General features: G+C 48.5%; 1 protein-coding gene across 1 annotated transcript in view; it reads right to left on the bottom strand.

Moving 5' to 3' along the window:
• Nucleotides 1–19115, bottom strand: part of Slc45a4 (solute carrier family 45 member 4) — an 82749-nt gene extending 63634 nt beyond the window's left edge. The window contains exon 1 of the mRNA XM_004638925.2: nt 19074–19115. The gene's annotated coding sequence lies outside the window, so the exon portion shown is untranslated. The remainder of the gene's footprint in view (nt 1–19073) is intronic.
• Nucleotides 19116–19124: the final 9 nt, after the last annotated feature.

Genomic DNA, 19124 nt, shown 5'->3' with positions numbered 1-19124 from the left:
TATGCCACTTAAAGAGATTTAAAATTTTACACAGGACATTTCTATGTGGATCTTAACAGCGTGAAGGCCAAAGCCATAGTTTCCTCGGCTCTTGAAAGCACAGCAAAAGCACTGTGCTTCCCTCCCACGCCCTATAACAATGACCTTCCCACAAGCTAATTGCGTGAGGCTCTGTATCTGTCACCAAGTGAGGAAGACCCTGGGATCTGGGGGCGGGGGGGGGGGAGTTGAATAAACAGCACCCTAGAGAGCTGGGCCTGGTGGTACAACAGGCAGGACCAGATAGGAAGGAGGCAGGTGCATGCATTCCAGGGGCAGGGAACCCTGGTTTCTAGGGAGCCCACAAGCTCGTGACTCCAGCACAACTGGCCAGGAAAGGAGGGGCGGCTGGTGGCACACTCCAGCCATCTCAGGATGGAAAGTTGGCTGAGGCTGGTGGAGCTGTCTGGTGTCTATAAAAATGTTCCTCCCAGGAGACTGCTGGAAACAGACACTCGGAGATACTTTCATTCTTTTCCTTATTTGCCACTCTGAAAAATAGGCTGTTCTTCCTATTCTGAAATGGAATTCGGGTCAAAACCTTCTACTCTGAACAGTGACCGAAAGAAAAAGATCATCAGATCCAAAATATTTCCAGTTTGGCCAGTGCCCCAAAGTAACTCTACCCTGTTTACATGGTGAGATCAGAACTCTCCTGGGGGATTAAAAAACCTAATCCCATACCAAGTCAGTGTGTTGACAGAGCTCCAGGGAGAAGGGTGGATGCCCCAGAGGCTTCTGGGCCCCTCCCCACCTGGGGGCTCTTCCTAGTCCTCACAGGACTGTGAGCAAAAAAAACCTGTGTGTCCCCGACCATGGTTCCCGAGGCCTCCACTTAGGAGTATCTATTTTAAATCTACCAAGATGGACAGAAGCACCCCACAGGCCCCTGAGCCTGGTGGCAGGAAAAGCCAGCTATCCACGAAGCAGAGCCAGCAGAGCTGATGGTGTACAGTAGGGCCCACCTGTCCTGGCAGGATGATCACTGGAATAATGACCAGCATTCCCCATCTGAGCTGGCCTCAAGTGAGCCTGGTCCTCAAAGAACTCCAGGGACCATTTCCAGCTCAAACATCACACCCAACACATTTGACAACATAGGCAGTGTGTCCAGCAGCCTCCCAGGACACGTGTTCAGCTTCACCAAGGCATTTCTGAGCCAGCATCCACTGTGACGTGCATCCCCAAGGCCACAGATGTCCCATAGGTTCCTAGAAGATGTCTACCACTCCTGGGTATCCCCCCATACCAGAGCAGTACTGTTAACGTTCCAAGAGCCTGCATCCCACTCAGGGTACATCTGTGCTACCTCCCCAAGAACATGTTCCCAATTAGGTTAGCACTGTCCTGGGGAAAGGGAAAGCAAAACTAGATGGTAAGGGACCATGGGGGGTATGACCATACAGTCTGAGATGTATGGCTCCCTGGGGCCTGCTTTCCACACCCAGGAGGTTTCAAAACAGAGTTTGTCCTTTTCTGAGAGAATCCTAACATTAGCAGTGGTTCCCAAGGATAGGTCCTCTATGCTCCAGGACAAAGAAGGGCTCCCCACACAGTGCTGCGTGTCCAGACACTGACCCCCAGAAGGACAACCATGTCACATCATCAATGCAGGGCCAGGCAGGAGCTCCCAATCCAATCAGGCCTGGGTATTTGGCCCTGAGCTTCACCCAGAGAAGACAAAAGCCGAAAGGGAAAACAGCCCAACTCTAGCCCTTAGGAACACACCAAGTTCCTCCATCTCTGCATCTACTTCTGTCCTCTAGGAAGGTGGATCAGACCTCACAGCTCTCCCTTCCCCCATACCCTGCAAGCTGGAACTGGAGACACAGAAGAACAGTGAGGTGCAGAAGAACAGTGAGGTTCGTGACATGTTCTGAAGAGGCTCCACCCTTGGTGTCACATGTCAGTCTCCTATACCTTAAACTGGAGGAATCTGAGAGGTACCTTAATAGTGGGCTCACTGAGGCCCTTCCCCTCTACTTCATCCCCTGTCCTAAGCATGTTCTACACTCAGGAAAGATGGAGGTAGGTGCTCTAACCCCCTAATACCTTATGAAGAAGCCACATGTGGTTGAGTGTGGCTCAGTGGTTGAGCACCTGCCTACCAAGTGCCAGGCCATGAGTTCAATCTGAAGCACCACAAAAACAATGAAGCCAACCAAATTAATGGTTTGTGTCAACTGGAAGGGGTCCTCCATAGCGTGCCAGGGTGTAACCTTTAACCTGATATGAATACCAAGAAATCAGAACCCACAGCAGAGCAGGAACCCCAGGCCAGCCCCACCGTGTGACTTGGCAGGGCAGACGAGCAGAATGCAGTGCAGAACAGCCTTAGTGAAAGCCACACATGGAGGGAAAGGATGATGCTCCTAGGAGAAGGGCCCGCGGGCCTGCAGGAGGCCCATAATAGACAGCTGTAAACTCAGCACACCTCAGTCTATCCTCAAAAGACTAATTTTAACAGGGAGAAGACATAACCACAACTAACAAAACCTCCCTGGCAGATGATAATTTACGACATTATGACTCAGCTGCCCTGATGGTCTGACAAGTGAGCTCACCTGGGGAGGAAGGCGCTTTCAGAGAGGAACTCACCTGCCAGGGCAAGAGAGCACACTGTGCCCTCCCCTCCCCACAAACGGCCTTCTCAGCTCCAGGTCCTGCTGAGCCCCAGGCAGGCCCCTCACTCTCCTTGCAAGGTGAGTATGTCCAAACTTCTTCAGGGAACATCTGAGCACCCAGGGTGCTGATGTTCTGGCCTCGTTAGCTGATTGAACGATAAAGAGCAGATAGCTACAGGGATGAAAATTATTTGAATGTGTGTGTGTGTGTGTGTGTGTTTTAAGAAAGATACTCTTTGGGACAATTCAGAAGTTTATCAAGAAAAAAAAAAAAAGACCATAAAAGGTTAGATATGTCTTTCAGCCCTCATCTTCTCCAAGGGATGCTACCATGCAGCAGGCTCCCTGGTGTGCCCAGAGACTGGTGGCCTCCAGGGGCCAGACTGGGGAAGGCTCCCAGCCCTCCTAGGGCACAGCCCCAGAGGACCCTAGGAAGGAGCAGGTCACACCTCTTGCCAAGCTCCAATGACAACTTCATGTTACTCCCACCCTCCCGCACCCACTTGTGGGCTCCCCAGGTCCCTTTAAGCCCTCATTATTTTCAACCCCCAAAACCCTCCTTCCACCCAGATCCTGCCTTCCCCTTCTGGACAAGCTGATCCTCAACCCTGCCAGTCACATGTCTGCCCCTCAGCACAGACCTCAGGATCCACATAAGGATTGATGTGCACCAACAAGGTCCACCACCAGGACTCTCCTCACACAGCACCTGCTGGAACAAGTGGTCCAGTGTGGCCTCCATCTGTGTGTCTGTCCTGAGGCCCTGACCTGCTGCTCCCTTGTCTAAGTCAGGAAGCAGTTCCCTCAGTGCAGGACACTGGGCTCTGCCCTATCCACTCCTCAGAAGACACCAGCTAGCTCAGATTAGCTCCAGAAAGCCCTCCGGCTCCCCATCCCAGAGCTCACACCCTTCTCCTGGGAGCAGCAAAACCCTGTGTTTGGGCAGATCTCTTCAGAAACACTGCCTACTATACTGCTTCATGTAGGTGTTCAGTAATTGTAGCTAAACCTCGTAAATCCCTTCCTATGAGCCAATTTCCACTCTAGAAAGTATATGTGTGTGTGTGTGTGTGTGTGTGTGTGTGTGTATGTATTCTCCCTCCCCCCCCTTGGGCCATCATGGTCATCTACTATAGAGTATCCACCTATTAGCCCCCTTTTACAAAGAAACTGAGGCACAAAAGACTAAGTCATTTGGAAGAAAGATGCAAGCTTAGAACTCAGGCAGTCTGGCATCACAGCCTTCTCTCCACTCTGATTTACACAATCTACATTATCCCAGTAAGACTATGGCCTTCCCTGGGGAAAGGCAGATAGTCTAACATGTTCATATACATAACTTTTTGTTATTGAAACAAAGCAAAACAAAAAAGAGTTGGTATTCAGGAATACGCCTTACAAAATACACCTATTGCCCAGGTGAGGAAACCCTTGCAGAGCCTCAAGTGTCCTGTACAAATGTGACGGCTTGTTACCTCAGTGCTCCAGGAGCAAGGCCAGCGGGGTTCTCTCCAATTCCTCCATGTTCCTAATTATACAAGGTGGCTCTAAAGCCTGTTTGGAAAATTGCATAAGAACAGCCAGTACTGGCAAGTGAAGAAGCCAGTCCCTCCCCCCATGCTCCCACCAGCCCCACCCAACTTTTAGAAATGCCAGAAAGTCCTCATTGGCAAGCAGTTGAGCACAAGGAAATCCACAGCCCTAAACATACCTGAGAATCTGGGTGGAGATGCAGGTGGTACCCCAAATTCAGGGAAGGAAGGTAGATTAACCAGAGGCTGCTGGGACACTTGGGAAGCCTTTGGCATTGAGTTGGCCCCAGACTGCCCTACATAGCTCAGGGCAAATTCAAATGGAGTAGAGATTTAATGCAAAAAGGTACTACCAAACAAGGAACTACATGAAAATCTCAAAGCCACAGAAGAGATACTGGTAACTACAATCACAGGAGAAAAACAAAACCCCAGCATAGGAAAAAACGCATCCATGCAAATCAAAATCAAAATACTAACAATACTCACAGTGTACTCCCTCTGCTGCTCACAGAAAGCCATGGGCATGGGGAATTCCCTTTGAAGCCTGGACCAGCAACACCAAGTCCACAGCAAAGAGCATGAGTGGCTCCTAAGGATGCTCACACTCTGCACTGAGGCGCCACTTTGCATGTACTGCGTGGTGAGCTACTGTCAGGACAGGCTTCTGGGTCTTATTGGGACTGCACATGCAAGGCACGCTTTCCCTGTCTGGCAGCTGGCCCAGCCATTTAACTGGTGGCATTTAGGCTACGGGCCTACTCCATGCTGGCAGGCTGGGTTCTATACACAGAACTGTCTGGTTCTAGATGGTGCTGTCTGGCCCAAGTTATTTTCGGCATGCAGTGCTATCATTGTCTGCTGCCCACTGTGGCCACACAACAGGAGAATTGGCACTTGTGACCTCCCAGGTACATGCTTTTCAGCATGGTGCCATTACCAGGCAGTGGGAGGTGGTGGTGGAGCAAGAGTCCTTGCGGGCGGTGGGGCGGGGGGGCACAGTCCCCTTTTTCTGTGGGAATCTTTGGCCACAGGAAGCCGGATAGGCAGCTGGGCACAGGTACCCAGAGGACCAGAGTGCCCAGGAGCATTTGACTTGGGATCTACAGGTACTAGTCTTTGGTTATGCGTGAGGTGAGGGTTAGGAAGGACCCATCACTCCCAGAAGAGCCGGCAGAAAGTGGAGGGGCCAGGCAATCCTAGAGGGACCGATCTCAGAGCGAGTAAAGAGGACTGAGAAACTAGGAAGCCAGGTGTTGGGGACATGAGTGACTGTGAGAAAAGTGGCTCTAGAAAGTGGTGGGCACAAAGGCCTAAGCAGAGGAGGCTGGAGGGTAGAGGGGAGGAGAGAGAGGCCCAAGACATGTTTGAAAGGACAGGTTCACTTGAGCCTGTATTCCTTTTTACACAAGAAATGACCCTTCGGACTGAGCAAAACTCTTGTCGAAGCAGCCCTTTAACTCACTCTTCCATCTGGTGCAAAGGCTAGCAGGCATGAAGACACCACCTGAGTATTCCAACAACAAATCCAATCTGTAGGGCTAAAGCTGGGGTAACAGACCACTGGAGCCATCAGTGATCGTCACACCAAAGATTTCACAGCAATGACTCATAAACGAGTGAGATTCTGGGGTGCTGCTGGGCTCAGAAGAGCTGGCCAGCTGGCCAAGAAGCCAGGGTGGCCAGGATCAGGCTTCCTGCCATAAGAGGAACTACGTGTCCATGTGCCAGAGAGACTCTGGGGGTCTCCTGTGGACTCTCCAGAGGGAGCCTCAAGGGAAGTGACTGGTCAACTCTAGAAAGGGGCACAGCTCTGGGTCCCCCTGGGAGCAGCCCAGCCAGAGAGCGAGCCAAGGCAAAGCTGTGCCATGCCATTCCTCCTAATTCCTGCACACACACAGAGCCAGCCACATACATCCCTGCCCCATGGGCGCACACACAACTCCGGGCGCCACTGTGCTGACCACAGATGGACATCCTCCTTGAAACATGCTCTACTCACTCCGGCAACAAGAAGCTCCTATGGAATGCAAACTCGGCTGGCCCAGCTCCTAAGAAGCTATACGTAACATATGACTACATATGTGCGTACTGTGGCACAAGTCCACGAAACAAACATACTATCCTAACACAATACATAGCCTACATCTTCTATGGCAACAACACGACATGATTCATAAAGGACTACATCCACATTCAGCCCTCCATATCCATGGGAGCTGCATTCACAGATTTACCCAATTGTTGACAGAAAATTGCAATATTCAGAAAAAAGTATACCAGTATTGAACATGTACACACTTTTCTCTTGTCGTTTTTCTTAGGCAATATAGCGCAACGACTATTACACTACATTTACGTGATGACAGAGTTCAAAGCAACCTGAAGATGAACCTGTAAGAGATGGGTGTAGATTACATGCACATACCTTGCCATTTTACTACAAGGTACTTGAGCATCTACAGATATTGGTATCAGTGGGGTCCTGGAAGCAATCCTCTGAGACAGCTAAGCTTTGGGTTACTGGCTTGCGCTGCATAGTAGCGCACACCTGGCTGTGAGGCACGGATCTCACCAAGGGCTCCTACCTCAGGACTGGTCCAGCCCACCCACCTGGTTCAGCTCAGGGTTGAGAACTCCACTATCACTCCTCAGTTGCCAAGTTTTATCTCCACCACATTTAGCAATGTGACAATGCCTAGTTCTTTTGGACAACTCTGACCTCTCTGGTTCTCACTGCTAATTTTAACTCCGGACACTTCCCCACAAGTAAGCATGAGGCACCAATGTCACTGTCATGACACATTCCAAACAGTCACTCTGGATAGCAGATGACCACACAGACCTTTGATGCATGACAGCTCAGCATTCCCCATGTTGCATCACTATTAATACTGTTCAAAGTAACAATAAACACCTACAACAAAAATCGTTAAGACAGTCCCTCAGAGATGCTCTCTAAGGGAACTAAAGCAGAAGGCCAGCCACAGCTGGACAGAGGGGTATATCCCCGTAATCCTAGTCCTTGGGAAGCTGAGAAAGGAGTACTTGGTTCAAAAAAATTCAAGACCAGCCAGGTCAATAGAGAACCCCATCTCAGGGAATCCGTGACCCCGGCAGCCTTTCTGTTTCTGTAGTGACTAAATACAGCTTACACAGATGACACAGCTAGCACCAATGTGGGATAAAGAAAGAGCACAGGGGCCCACTCTGAGGGGCTGTACCCCTGTGGTCCATAGATGGCGGCTGAAAAGTGTCCTCCCTGGATGGACAGACACCTCCTAAAGTATGTACAAAACTGTCAGTCTGCCTTGCTGTGAGAAAGAGGCACACAGTTTTTCACCAAACTTGCAAAGGAATCCATGAGCCAGGTACGATTAACACTAGGACAGCCATATAGTCACTCAACTGGTTAAAGGAGCTTGGGCTGTGATCTGATTATCACAAAATCTTCTGTAATGTTTAAAAAGAAGGTCTTCTTGTTTGTTCTCTCCTTTAGGAGTTAGCTGAATCCTTAGGTTCATACCAAAACAAAGGGCAAGAAAGACAGCTGGAGAGAGTGGTATGTCCCTGTAATCCTAGATCTTGGGAAGCTGGGGCAGGGTTATTTGGTTCAAAAAAATTCAATACCAGCCAGGTCAATACAGTGAGAACTCATCTCAGGGAAAGTGGGAGAGGGGAGGGGAGAGGATGTACATGGAGAAGAGGGCAGCAGAGTGGAGATGAGGGCAAGCAGGACATTCTAAGTTTAGAGAAAACAGCAAGGACCAGTCTAAACCATCAGAGCTGAGAACTTCTGGAACTTGTCAGGCACACTTGGTGACATCAGCGGGTAATGTTCAAACTATATTGTCTAGGAACTCATCCCAGAGAAAAGCAAAAAAGGGACAGAGACCTGGTTGGGCACAGGGATGAACCAACTGTTAGTAGGGAGGATGGATGCTCTGTGGGAAAGGCAGTCCAAGCCTAAAGGGCTCTATGGCCAAAGCAGAACTATGTGGGCAGAGACAAACTCCCAGGTGGACAGAGTTCTGAGGACATCATCAGAAAATCCACGTTATATTTTAAAAACCTTTCCAAAGCCATATCATAAACAGACAGAAGCCACAGTCTCCATTTACTTGGTGTCTAGGCTCTCCCACAGACCCTCAGATCTGAATCAGAAACCTATCTGAGCTTGACAACCACAAACCGGCATCACCCGCAGAAGCCTTATCAGTACCCAGCTTCTCTGCTGCGAACAGTCCAGCCATGCCACCCCATAACCGCCACCATGACCCGACCGCAGCCTTGCGCCACAGACACTGGTGTTCAGGGACCAGGGGACAGTAAGGGGCTGTCTTCTCTACTCCTATCTCTTGAATCACTGGTAATGTGGCTTCTGGCTACTTCATTCATCCTTTAAAAAAACGATTATAATTTTACTTGATTATTTTTACACATCACCTCATTCCACTGTGTGAGAAGCTGCCAGTATTTTTCACACACTGTTAAAAAGTATTGAAAATGGATGTTCAAAACTGCAAGGACTACCTACATTTCCCACGCACATGCCCACCTACTGTGCACTCGGACAGAGCATCTCAGGATGAAGGGTACTTCTTCTGGGCAGAAAACACACCACCTTGTTCAGTGTGGACCAGTATAGAATGGTGAGCAATACAGCCCAGCACCCCAAGTGTTGAGATGCCACACCACACAGGAGGCTGAGGCCCCGTGGGCAGTGCCTGACTGGACTAGCTGCATCTCGACACGGGCTACCTAACCCTATTCCCCACATGCTTTCTGGAAAGCTCAGAGCTCATGCCTGCTTCTTTCTAGTGCCCTCCCTCCACATACATACATACACACCTTCCTTTCCAGTAATGGGGACTGAACCCAGAGCCTTGACACTGAGCTACACTCTCAGCCACTTTGAGACACAATTTCACTGAGTCACAGAACCAGGTTGAGCTTAACTTTGTAATCCTCCTGCCTCAGCCTCCCTCAGTTTTGTAAATATAGATGTGCACCAACATGTTCAGCCCTTAATTTTCTTTAAACATAGCTCAAGCTATGAGTGGTAGCACATACCTGCAATCCGAGCACTGGGGAGACTAAGGCAAGAGCATGTGAGTTCAAGGTGTGGGTAACTTAGCAAAACTGTCTCAAACAATGCAATTTAAAGACCAACAATATACTCACAGAATTGCTGAGGCTGGTAATGAGTTGGGAAGACAGCACTAAGCACACTAAGTTCACTACTTTCAGGTGTCTGAAAATGTCCTTGATTAAAAGTTTTAAGAATAATCGTATGTTCAGCTCGGGTACTACCACTGGCCTCTGGAGGCTCCGTGCCTGCCTTGTGGCAGTGTCCAGATGCCCAACACAGAATAGCCACTAGTATCTCCAGAGCAGAGTAGACCACAAGGGGCCCAGTCCTTCCTTCCTTCCTTCCCTGGCTCACGGCCTCTCCTGATGATGGCCATGGACCCCACGAAGGCTACACATGCTGCCTGGAAGACTCAGCTTCGGAGTTAAAGTAAAAGGCTGTTTCAGGAGACCAGCAGAGCCACTCAGAGAGCCAGCCCAGCTGGGCATAGCCCCCTGCTCCCATGCCAGCTGCTGAGGCCTACCTCCCAGCAGGATCTTGGATAGCATGGGCATGGCAGGCTTGGTGCAGAGTCCAGCAGGGATAATGGGGGCCTAAGGTGGAGGGCAGGATGAGGGGCCCTTCCACGCTGTCCTGGGCAGAAAACAGACCACACTTTAAAGTACGGCCCAGGGTGAGAACGAGGCGCCATGTAGCCTAGCACCCAAATGCGCACCAGGCTTGATCACTTACCTGTGGCTCTGGGCACAGAGAACCTTGCAGGATCTGCCAAACAGGCTAAGTGTCATCACTAGCCTTCAAGGGCCACTGTAGAGTGACAGATAGACACTCCAGCGCACAGAGGTTGGGCTTCCTGTAGCAAGCCTGACCAGATGAGCATACTGGAGTAAAACCCCTGGTGAGAACAGGAATTTCTCAAAGCCACCAAGTCCAGAGCATTTCTCAGTCTTCCAGCCAGACAAGGTGGTGCATGCTTGTAATCTCAGAAGCTGAGGCTCCTGAGCCAGTAGCTTCTGGGCCATGGGCACAAACTCAGGGTTGGCCCCACCAGCACCTCCAACACTAAGCCTGGGCACAGGACTCCTCCCATCCATATATTTTTTTAAAAACTTTAAACATCTGACTAACTCAACCTGAGCAAGAAACGCTCTGACGGCGCTCAGCTTCCTTCCAGTTTTCCTGGGGAGCCACCTATCCCACTGGGATGTCCACTCCAGGCCAGTGACCAAGGTCACCACCACCTTTATGCTCCCTTATCACCCTCAAATCAGAATGGCCTTTCAAATGGGCCACTGGGCAGAGACAGAGCAGCCCTGCCACACCTCATGATCTGGCTCTATCCAGCAGAGGGTAGTGGTGTGCAGGGCCTGCTGGGGGAGGGCTTCCTACTCCAAGCTTTTAATGCAAATGGCTTTACATAAGCAACATGAAGACACTACTAGTGGTTATTCTAGTATTCCTGTAGCAAGCCTCACTAGATTTGCATAATGGAGTAAAACCCCAGGTGAGAATAGAAATTTCTAGAAACAATCAAATCCAGAGCACTTCTCAAAGCTTTCCAGCCAGGCATGGTGGTGTGTACCTGTAATCTCAGCTACAAGAAGGCTGACAGGAGGATTACAGTTTGAGGCCAGCCTGTGCAACTTAGCAAGACTGGCAAAATTTTTAAAAGGGGCTGAGGATGTGGCTCAGTGGAAGAGCTCTTGACTACTTCATGTGAGGCCACGGGTGCAGTCCCACTACCACAAAAAGAGTCAAGAGCTTGAAATCTTAATTTCGGTACTGACGCCCAAAGTGAAAAAAAATAAAGTAGGTCAGGAATTAGCATTTGAGGAGAGGGCAGGAGGCCAAATCTCCCCTAAGGCTCCTCCCCCTATCTCATTCACACTGTTTAAACAACACAGGATTCCTAGAAGATAGTGTTGGAATTGGCTATCACTACTTATCCCTAGGACAAAAGGCATGGGCCACAACCTGAGGACATGTTTGTCTGCCTCCCAAGATACTTGTCTGCATTCTGTGGAGGCACTAGTCTTCAGAAGGTCCTTACCTGCCAGACCTGAGGCCCAGAAGACAGGCAGAACCTCAGGCTGAGCTATGGGGCCATGCCCCAGGGCAACTCAACTCTCATGACCACAGCTGAGCAAGGCCAGAGACTCCTAGATATGCAGAACTTCTCTTTAGGTCAAAGACCATGGCACAATCTGAAATGAATATATACTTCTCAGAGTAAGAACGAGAAACGGCAAATAAATATATGAAAAAAAATGTTCAACATCAGTGGTCATTTGAGAAATGCAAATTGAAATAACACTGAGATTGCATCTCACCAGAAAAGAATGGCTATCATCAAGAAGTCAACCAATAACGAACACTGGAGGGACTATGGGAAAAAACAACCCTTGTCCACCATTGGTGGGAGTGAAGACTGATATAACCACTATAGAAATCACTGTGGAGATTCCTCAAAAAGCTAGGATTGGAGGTCCCCTTCAGCCCACCTATTCCCCTCCAGAGTAATTTTCCAGAACTGAAAAACATCATACCACAGCGATTTACATGCATCCATGTTTATAACAGCACATAACTAAATCTTGGAAGCAAATGACTATCAGCTGAGGAATGGATAAAGAAGATGTGGTATTTCTACATAATGGAGAATTATTCAACTATAAAAAGGATAAAATTTGAGGCTTCAATCAGTAAATGGATATAACTGGAGACCATACTCTTAAGTGAAGTAAATCAGACCCACATACACAAACATCATACTGTCTCCCTAGTATAAGAACCTGAAGAGTACAATAGCCACTCTGAAAAGGGAAGAATGAATCTATCCAAAAGGAAGGATTATTGAGAGGAGGAGGACAGGACAGGAAGTGGGGGAAAGAGATACCTCTATGTATGTATGTATGTATGTATGTATGTATGCAGGATGGCTTAGATAACTGCACCACGGACCTCTGCTGGTCTATGGAATCGTACAGTTAATGTTTAATTTTTTTCTTCATTTTTCCCTTCTTTCTTTATTTCTTATAACTTTCTTTTTCCAATTTTGCATGCATATATCTGGTAATCTGAACAACTAAGTTGAAGATACCACTATGCAATACAACAGATACTGTCAAATTCATATTATTTTGTTTAGTGAAATTCTGTATCATTTCTAATTTTTTATTACTATTTTGTATTCTCTTAAAAATTAAATTTAAAAAAAAAGCACAATGCCAAGTTCCACTGCTCTCTATCCAACTCATGCTGCATTTCTGAGTGTGACAGTGATTTTAGGTCACTGTTTAATTATTAAGTGTATTTAACACCCAATTTCTATTGGCTTTTAGGCTAAAAATAGGAAGTTTCTGCTTTGGCAGCATCTTCAGATGCGGGCAAGTTAATGGGGACACCAAGTGGTGATGCTGCCCACAAAAGTCTCTTCCTGGGTTCTCATGGAAGGGGTCTACCTTTCTAGCACGCCTCCCCAAGTCAGATGCTTCCTCATCCCTCTAACTCAGTCCCCAGAAGCCCTAACCCCAGAGACAAGCAAACAATCCCAGTGTTTGTGAAGGAGACAGTACACTACTGGGCAAGAGCCTACAGGAAGCCCATCACCTGTCTATTTTTTGCTTGTTTGTTTGTTTTCTGTTTCTAGTACATCTTCTGGTAAAATAAAATTTAACTCAAGGTGTAATTCCACAGGCTTATGTTAACCCAACCCAAATAAAAATGCCCTGCCACCAACCATATGGTGCACCAAGTCACAAAATTCACCCTCTTTCCCCTTTTATCACAGCATGTTTAGAAAATACAGTTATATACTAAAGTGTAAGAGCAGCTCTCTGGTGCCATTGTTTGACAAACTAGGGAGGGCTTATCCCCAACTGAGCAGAGCAGTACTGCAGGAATATATACCCTGCATCTATAGGCACAGGGTGCAGCACAAGAGCAGTCCAAGGCACAGGGAGTTCTAAGGGAGCTAAGCTTCCTTATACACTGTTTCCTAAAACTGAACAGCCTGAGAAATTGCCCTGCTAATCCCAGTGCCCTGGTGGGCCCTACCTGCACCCAAAGTCAGCTTCACATTTGTCCTTCCCCACCCAGACAAGGAGACAGTCCTTTCATGTACCTGGTACCAGATGGCTCAGCAATTCCCTTACTTGAGATACCTTAAATGGACACCCACCCAGGTCTCTGAGACCCCATTTCAATGTGTTTTTTCTCTGTGTATTTAATAAGTACTTGAGATCAAAGACACATTTATGGTTCTATGATCAATTCTGTACTGATAATGACACACACTTTTCCAGACTGAGTCAACATAGTCTAAGATTACAAACGTTTACATATACTTTTGTCACCAAAAAAGTATGAAAAATTACCAAGAAAAAGATTTTTTTCTTTAATATATTTAGTACAGGATCTACAGGGTCTCACTACACAGATAAGATTCAGTGATTCTCTTGTTTTCAGCCTCTCAAGTACTGGGATTACAGACATGCGCCACCATACCCAGTCTCAATCAATGTCGGAACATGTCCTGAGGGCAGGAAAGCATAGCACTGCACACTGGGGATGGAACCCTGCTTCCTTCGTCTGCCTAAGCAGGTGCTTTAGTCCACTGAGCTATCTGGCCAGCCTACTAAAAGATTCTTCAGTGTAAAAGCACATTATATTACGATAAAAGTCCACAAGGGAAAGTGCAACTAACACAGAAAAAGACCTAAGTTTACTGTTTACTTTTTAAAGGGATTATGATAGCATCAAATTACTAGAGAATTTAATGCTTTAAAAAGCAACAGAAGAGCCTGGGAGATGGCTCAGTGGAATAAGCGCTTCCCTGGCAAGCGCAAGGGCCTGAGTTCAATCCCCGGGTCTGCAATAAATAAATAAATAAATAAATAAATAAAAAGCAACAAAATAGTAACTTTTAAATGCCTACTACAAAGGGATCTGGGGAGAGAACTCAGTAGAATAAGCACTTGCCTGGCAAGTGCAGGGTCCTGAGTTTAATCCCCCATACCACTAAATAAATAAATAAATAAATAAGAAATAAAATCAAGGGCACATAAATGCCTACTACAGAAATTACATCTTTTATAGCTATCTAAAATTTTGATCATAAATATTTAGACATGCCAATAATTTTAAATATGGCCACAGTTTTTCAAAGTTTGAATCTTTTTGTTGTTGTTTTCATTTTGCAGTACTGAGTTGAGCCCACACTCTACTCCTGAGCTATGTCTGCAATTCTTTTTGAGACATGGTCTTGCTCAAGTGCCCAGGGTGGTCTCCAACCTGAGACTCTCCTGCCTCAGCCTCCCAAATGCTGGGATTACAGGTGTGCCACACCAAGTTTGGCTTCTCAAGGTTATTTTATGGAACATGGGAGCCAGATGCTGAACAGCCTCTGCTTCAACATAATATAAAATATTTCTAATTTAACCCAGTACCATTGATAAAACAGCTGCCTTCTACTGATACCAAGTCTGTCCTTCCCCTTGTGTCCAACATACTTTGGAAAATGACTTCTCTCCAGTGCAGATATCAAAAACTACTCCCTTCAAAAAAAAAAAAAAAAGATGGTGGGCTGTATATGCAGCCCATAGGCACATACATACTGGTGGCCCTGAGTTCCATCCCCAGCAGGAACAATGACAATAAAACCAACCAAACATAATAAAGTGCTGAAAAAACATTTCCTTCCCACCTGAAACCAAAAATTGTACTCCTTAGATTACACTGTCCTAACTGCTGGCAATACACAGCTCATTTACCACGTAGTGGCTTACAATGTCTAAATGATACTTCCTACTGTGCAGTAGGATTTGTGTGGCAAAGTAGTGACACTACACCTGAACCAGGCAAGCATAACCTTTTAACTCTTCTTTATTATGCTTCAAGGATCTGCTGTGCATTGTCTACTCAAAATTTCCCCTCCTCTGTAATGAGAAAAATGCAGGTGTCCACCAATCCAGTGGCTCTAGAATTCAGAGGCAGAACCGGATTCAGATGTAGAACCACATTGAGCAGCAGGATCCCAACACGGAAGGCACTTTTTGAGCACAGTAAATTAAGCACCCTTGGGCCTGGATTCAGGAATGCAGTTTCCTCTAGATGCCAGCAAAATCCCTCAACAGGTTTAGGAGGATGAAAACACCAAGACTTGGGTTAAACAATGCCTTTCCAACCTGGGCTGCTGGCCAAGCAGAGGTGGGAGGGGAAGGTGGCAGCATCCAGCAACTCCAGCAGGGTATGCAAATCCCCTGGGCTGCAGGGGATCCACCAGGGACACCTCCGTCCTCGGAGGCCAGCACCCTCCTGACTCTTAGCACAAAGAGCACCTTCCTTGGCTCCCTGCAGCCTCATGGAGGAACATGTTTTGAGCTGTCACAACATTTAAGATACTACAGCTGCACTCTTCTTCAAAAGAGAAACTCCTCTTTCTCATCCAAGGATCCGAAGTCACACAGCAGTGTGCCCAACAGCCCTTCTCTCTAACCTCAGGGTTTTGTGTTGGCTCCCACAACCTCTCTGAAAAACCCAGCACTGTGCTTATCTCAAGCTGACCTCATTGAACAAGGATCCACACTGACTGTGGACCTTAACATCCATACCCTGCAAGACAAACCAAAGCGGACCACCCACTGCTCTCACCAGGTAGGGAATACAAGCTGAGGGAAAAATCGTTGTTGATAGGAAAACAGTAAGCTGGTTATGCTGCTGCCCCTAAATCAGTGCATGTTTTAATCTTCTTAAAACACCTCTTTCACAGGTCACTTGCTAAGGAAGCCACATCATAAACACTATTAGACCTTCATTAAATATTTCTCACATCAGCCCCGCTCAAATGGCAGGGCCTGGGGGGGCCTTGGGCACAGCTAGTCTAGTTTCTCTTCTGCTGGCCTGGAGAAGGTCCTAGGGTTCTCCGAAAGTGTGCCTCACTTCAACAGAGGCTAAGAATTGGATTTTTTTTTTTTTAATTCTCAAAGTTCCACGTCTGAAAAGATCCTTGTTCATTGATTTTGGTGGGGCAGTTACACTAATCTAAACAAGGGAACCTTGTCTAGGAGCCAGTGGGGGAGGTGCAGCAGCTTGGGCCCTCTGCAGACTCCTGTTTACAGATCCTCCCCACCAAGGCTGCTCTTTATCCACAAGGCTTGTTCCCACCATTGGATTTTTCACCCAACACAACTAAAATGCTCTCATAATCTTTGGCTTGGAGTCACAGCAGCCCTTTTCACGGTGTTTCATTGAGCACACCTCATCAACATAATCACATTGTGATTAAAAAAAAAAAAAAAAATCCAGGGAACCAAGGAGGCAAGCTCAGAGCAGTGTCCTCACCAACCTTTAACAACACAGCTGCTGGGACATCTTGACTCCACAACTTATAAACAGGCTCTGCCAGGGGTGTTCCCAAAGAGGGCACTGGCAATTTGGTGGGATTGCTGTCACTTACACTACTCCCTAGTTACCCTCACTCAGTGCCAGTCCTTGAAGCTGTCACAAACTGTCCCTGCTGGCTACCCAAAGCTGGACATCTGGACCTTTGGGGCAAGTGAAGGAGGGCACCGACAGACAGATGCACCTCAGTTGAAAACTGACAACAGCAGCCGCCCGAACTCCCAACACTGCCCCTCATCCTCCCCAGCAGCCTTTCTGACGACACAGATGAAATCAATTCAGTACCAAACAACCTAACATCAGCTCAGATACCTTCCCAAGCTTCTCTCCTCCAACCGGGATGGGGGAGCTGCTGTTGCTACCGCTGCTGCTGCTACCGCCGCAGCCCTCTCCTCCCCTGCAGAGCAGCAGGGCCGGTGGAGGCGGGATCTCCCTGCTCCGGGGGAGGGGCAGAAGCCAATACAGCAGCTCTCCCACCCCTCCCCCACCCTAACCTCACCAATAAGCAAAGTTATTGGGTGTTAAAAGCTTGCTAGTCCCCCTGGAGATCACCAGGCCTAATCTCCCATCTCTCTGCGATGCGACAAGGGTCAAAGCTGCAGCACACAGCATCTCAGCAAAAGACAGGAAGAGAGCAAATGAATACTACAGGCCCGGGAGCTGGTCCTGGGCAGCCTGGACAACACCATCCACCCACCCACCCTAGGATACAGTCCAGACATACCCACCTCAGCAGATCTAATATGCATTTCAAACTATCAAGTCTTTCCTTTTCAGCAACAACCACAAAAACAATTAGCTTGATTTTAAGACAACCTACTCCTTCAACCTCTCTCCAGAAAGAAGCCCAGGATTTATTATTATGCCTGAGTCTCTTTCCCAGAAGCCCAGAGAGCTTTAGGCCACAATCGCTGCTCCTCCCCACTCTCCAACAGCTTCCGCAAAGTCTCTCCCTGGCACTGAACTCTGCTTGCTCCTTCAATACTTTAATTCAGATCTAACAAAAAAGTGAGGAAATTATCACATTTTGTTTCAGATGGGTGGATGATCCTGGTTCTGATGTGTGATCACCTGCTACAATTCTTAATCAGTAAATCAATCCTCCAGCCTTTTCTTACTTTTGCCTACTAAAAGAACAAAATAACAGAGGGCAAGATTCTTACCACACCCTACCTGTCCATCAGTGGAAGACGGGCCAGAGGAGACAGCTGCAGGTAGTAAAAGTACAGAGCACATTCACAACTCAACTGGGAAGGTCCGGTGCAATTTCTCCCAGCCATCTGAATCTCCAGGCCAAGACAATCACTTGCTTGACCCTGCTTCAGTCACTAAGCTTGTAAACCCTCTGGCTTCCTGGGCCCTGGCCCAGAGAAGGCCACTCCAATAAGTAGCCGCTGCAATGCTCGACTCAGCTGAGAAACAGATTCAGAAATGTCTCACTGTTACTGTGAATCCACACTCCATCAGTGGCCGGGTCGGAAAAATCCCAAACCCTAAACCACCAGGTGTACTCTCCCACCTTTCGCTGACCCCTCACCAACCAGCAGCCCGTGGCCCCGCATCTGAGCACACCTGTCCGGGAAAATCCCTCACTGGAGTGTGCCCCTCAGGAGTCCAGCAAGTGCAGTAAGCCCTGGAAAGGAATGGGTTAAGCTCAAGGGCGAGAGGATGAGGGGTGCCAGCGAAAGATGCCATGTGTGCTGAGGTCCAGAGGTACGCACAGGGACCGCTCCAAAACACAGGCTCTGGACCAGGAGCACTGATGTCTTGGCTTCTTCCGCCAGAGCCAAGGTCAGCCTCGAGAAATAAGGCATCTCCAAAAAGCCAGAGCAGGGACAGTCCCCTGCCCAGAGGGGCAGGCTCGGTTGGAGTCAAAGTGGGACACTGCCAGAGAGCGTGTGCGCTGGTGCAGAGAGGAACGGGGGCATTCTGCGAGTGGCGGAAAAAGTCTGATCTCTTAGAAGTTAAGAGAGGGCAGGAGGGGCACCGGCGGGGATTGGGGTGCAAAGCACTGTCCGACTCCTCTCCAGGAACCTGAAAAAGCTGGAGTTGAGAAGGATGTTGATGGATGAGCTGGGGGGCTATAGTCTAAAGGGAGGCGCGCGCTCCGGGTGGGGGCTTGGGATGCTCGAGAAGGCTTCCAGAATGAGGACGAGGTCTGGCAGGTGCAGTAGGGAAGGGAAGATGCCAAGGAGTGGGGGCGGGGCAACTAGGGGGTCTGCGCCCCGCTGAGCAGGGGTTATCCTCCCCCGGAGTAGGGACCCAGGACTGGGGCTACGGGCAGGCCAAGAGTTCGAGGCGCAGGCCGCGCGGAATAGGATGGGGCGGGGGCGGCCGGTGCTAGCGTCAGGTGTCGGGAATAGGGAGCCGGGCGCGCCCGCTCACCTGTCTCCTCCGGCCGGGGCCGCGGGGCGGCGGGGCGGCGGGCCGGCCGGG

Source organism: Octodon degus, unplaced genomic scaffold, assembly GCF_000260255.1.
Source record: "Octodon degus isolate 3935 unplaced genomic scaffold, OctDeg1.0 scaffold00104, whole genome shotgun sequence".
Classification (NCBI taxonomy): Eukaryota; Metazoa; Chordata; class Mammalia; order Rodentia; family Octodontidae; genus Octodon; species Octodon degus.
The sequence above is the reverse complement of the archived record's forward strand: the minus strand, read 5'-3'. Positions and strand labels throughout refer to the sequence as shown.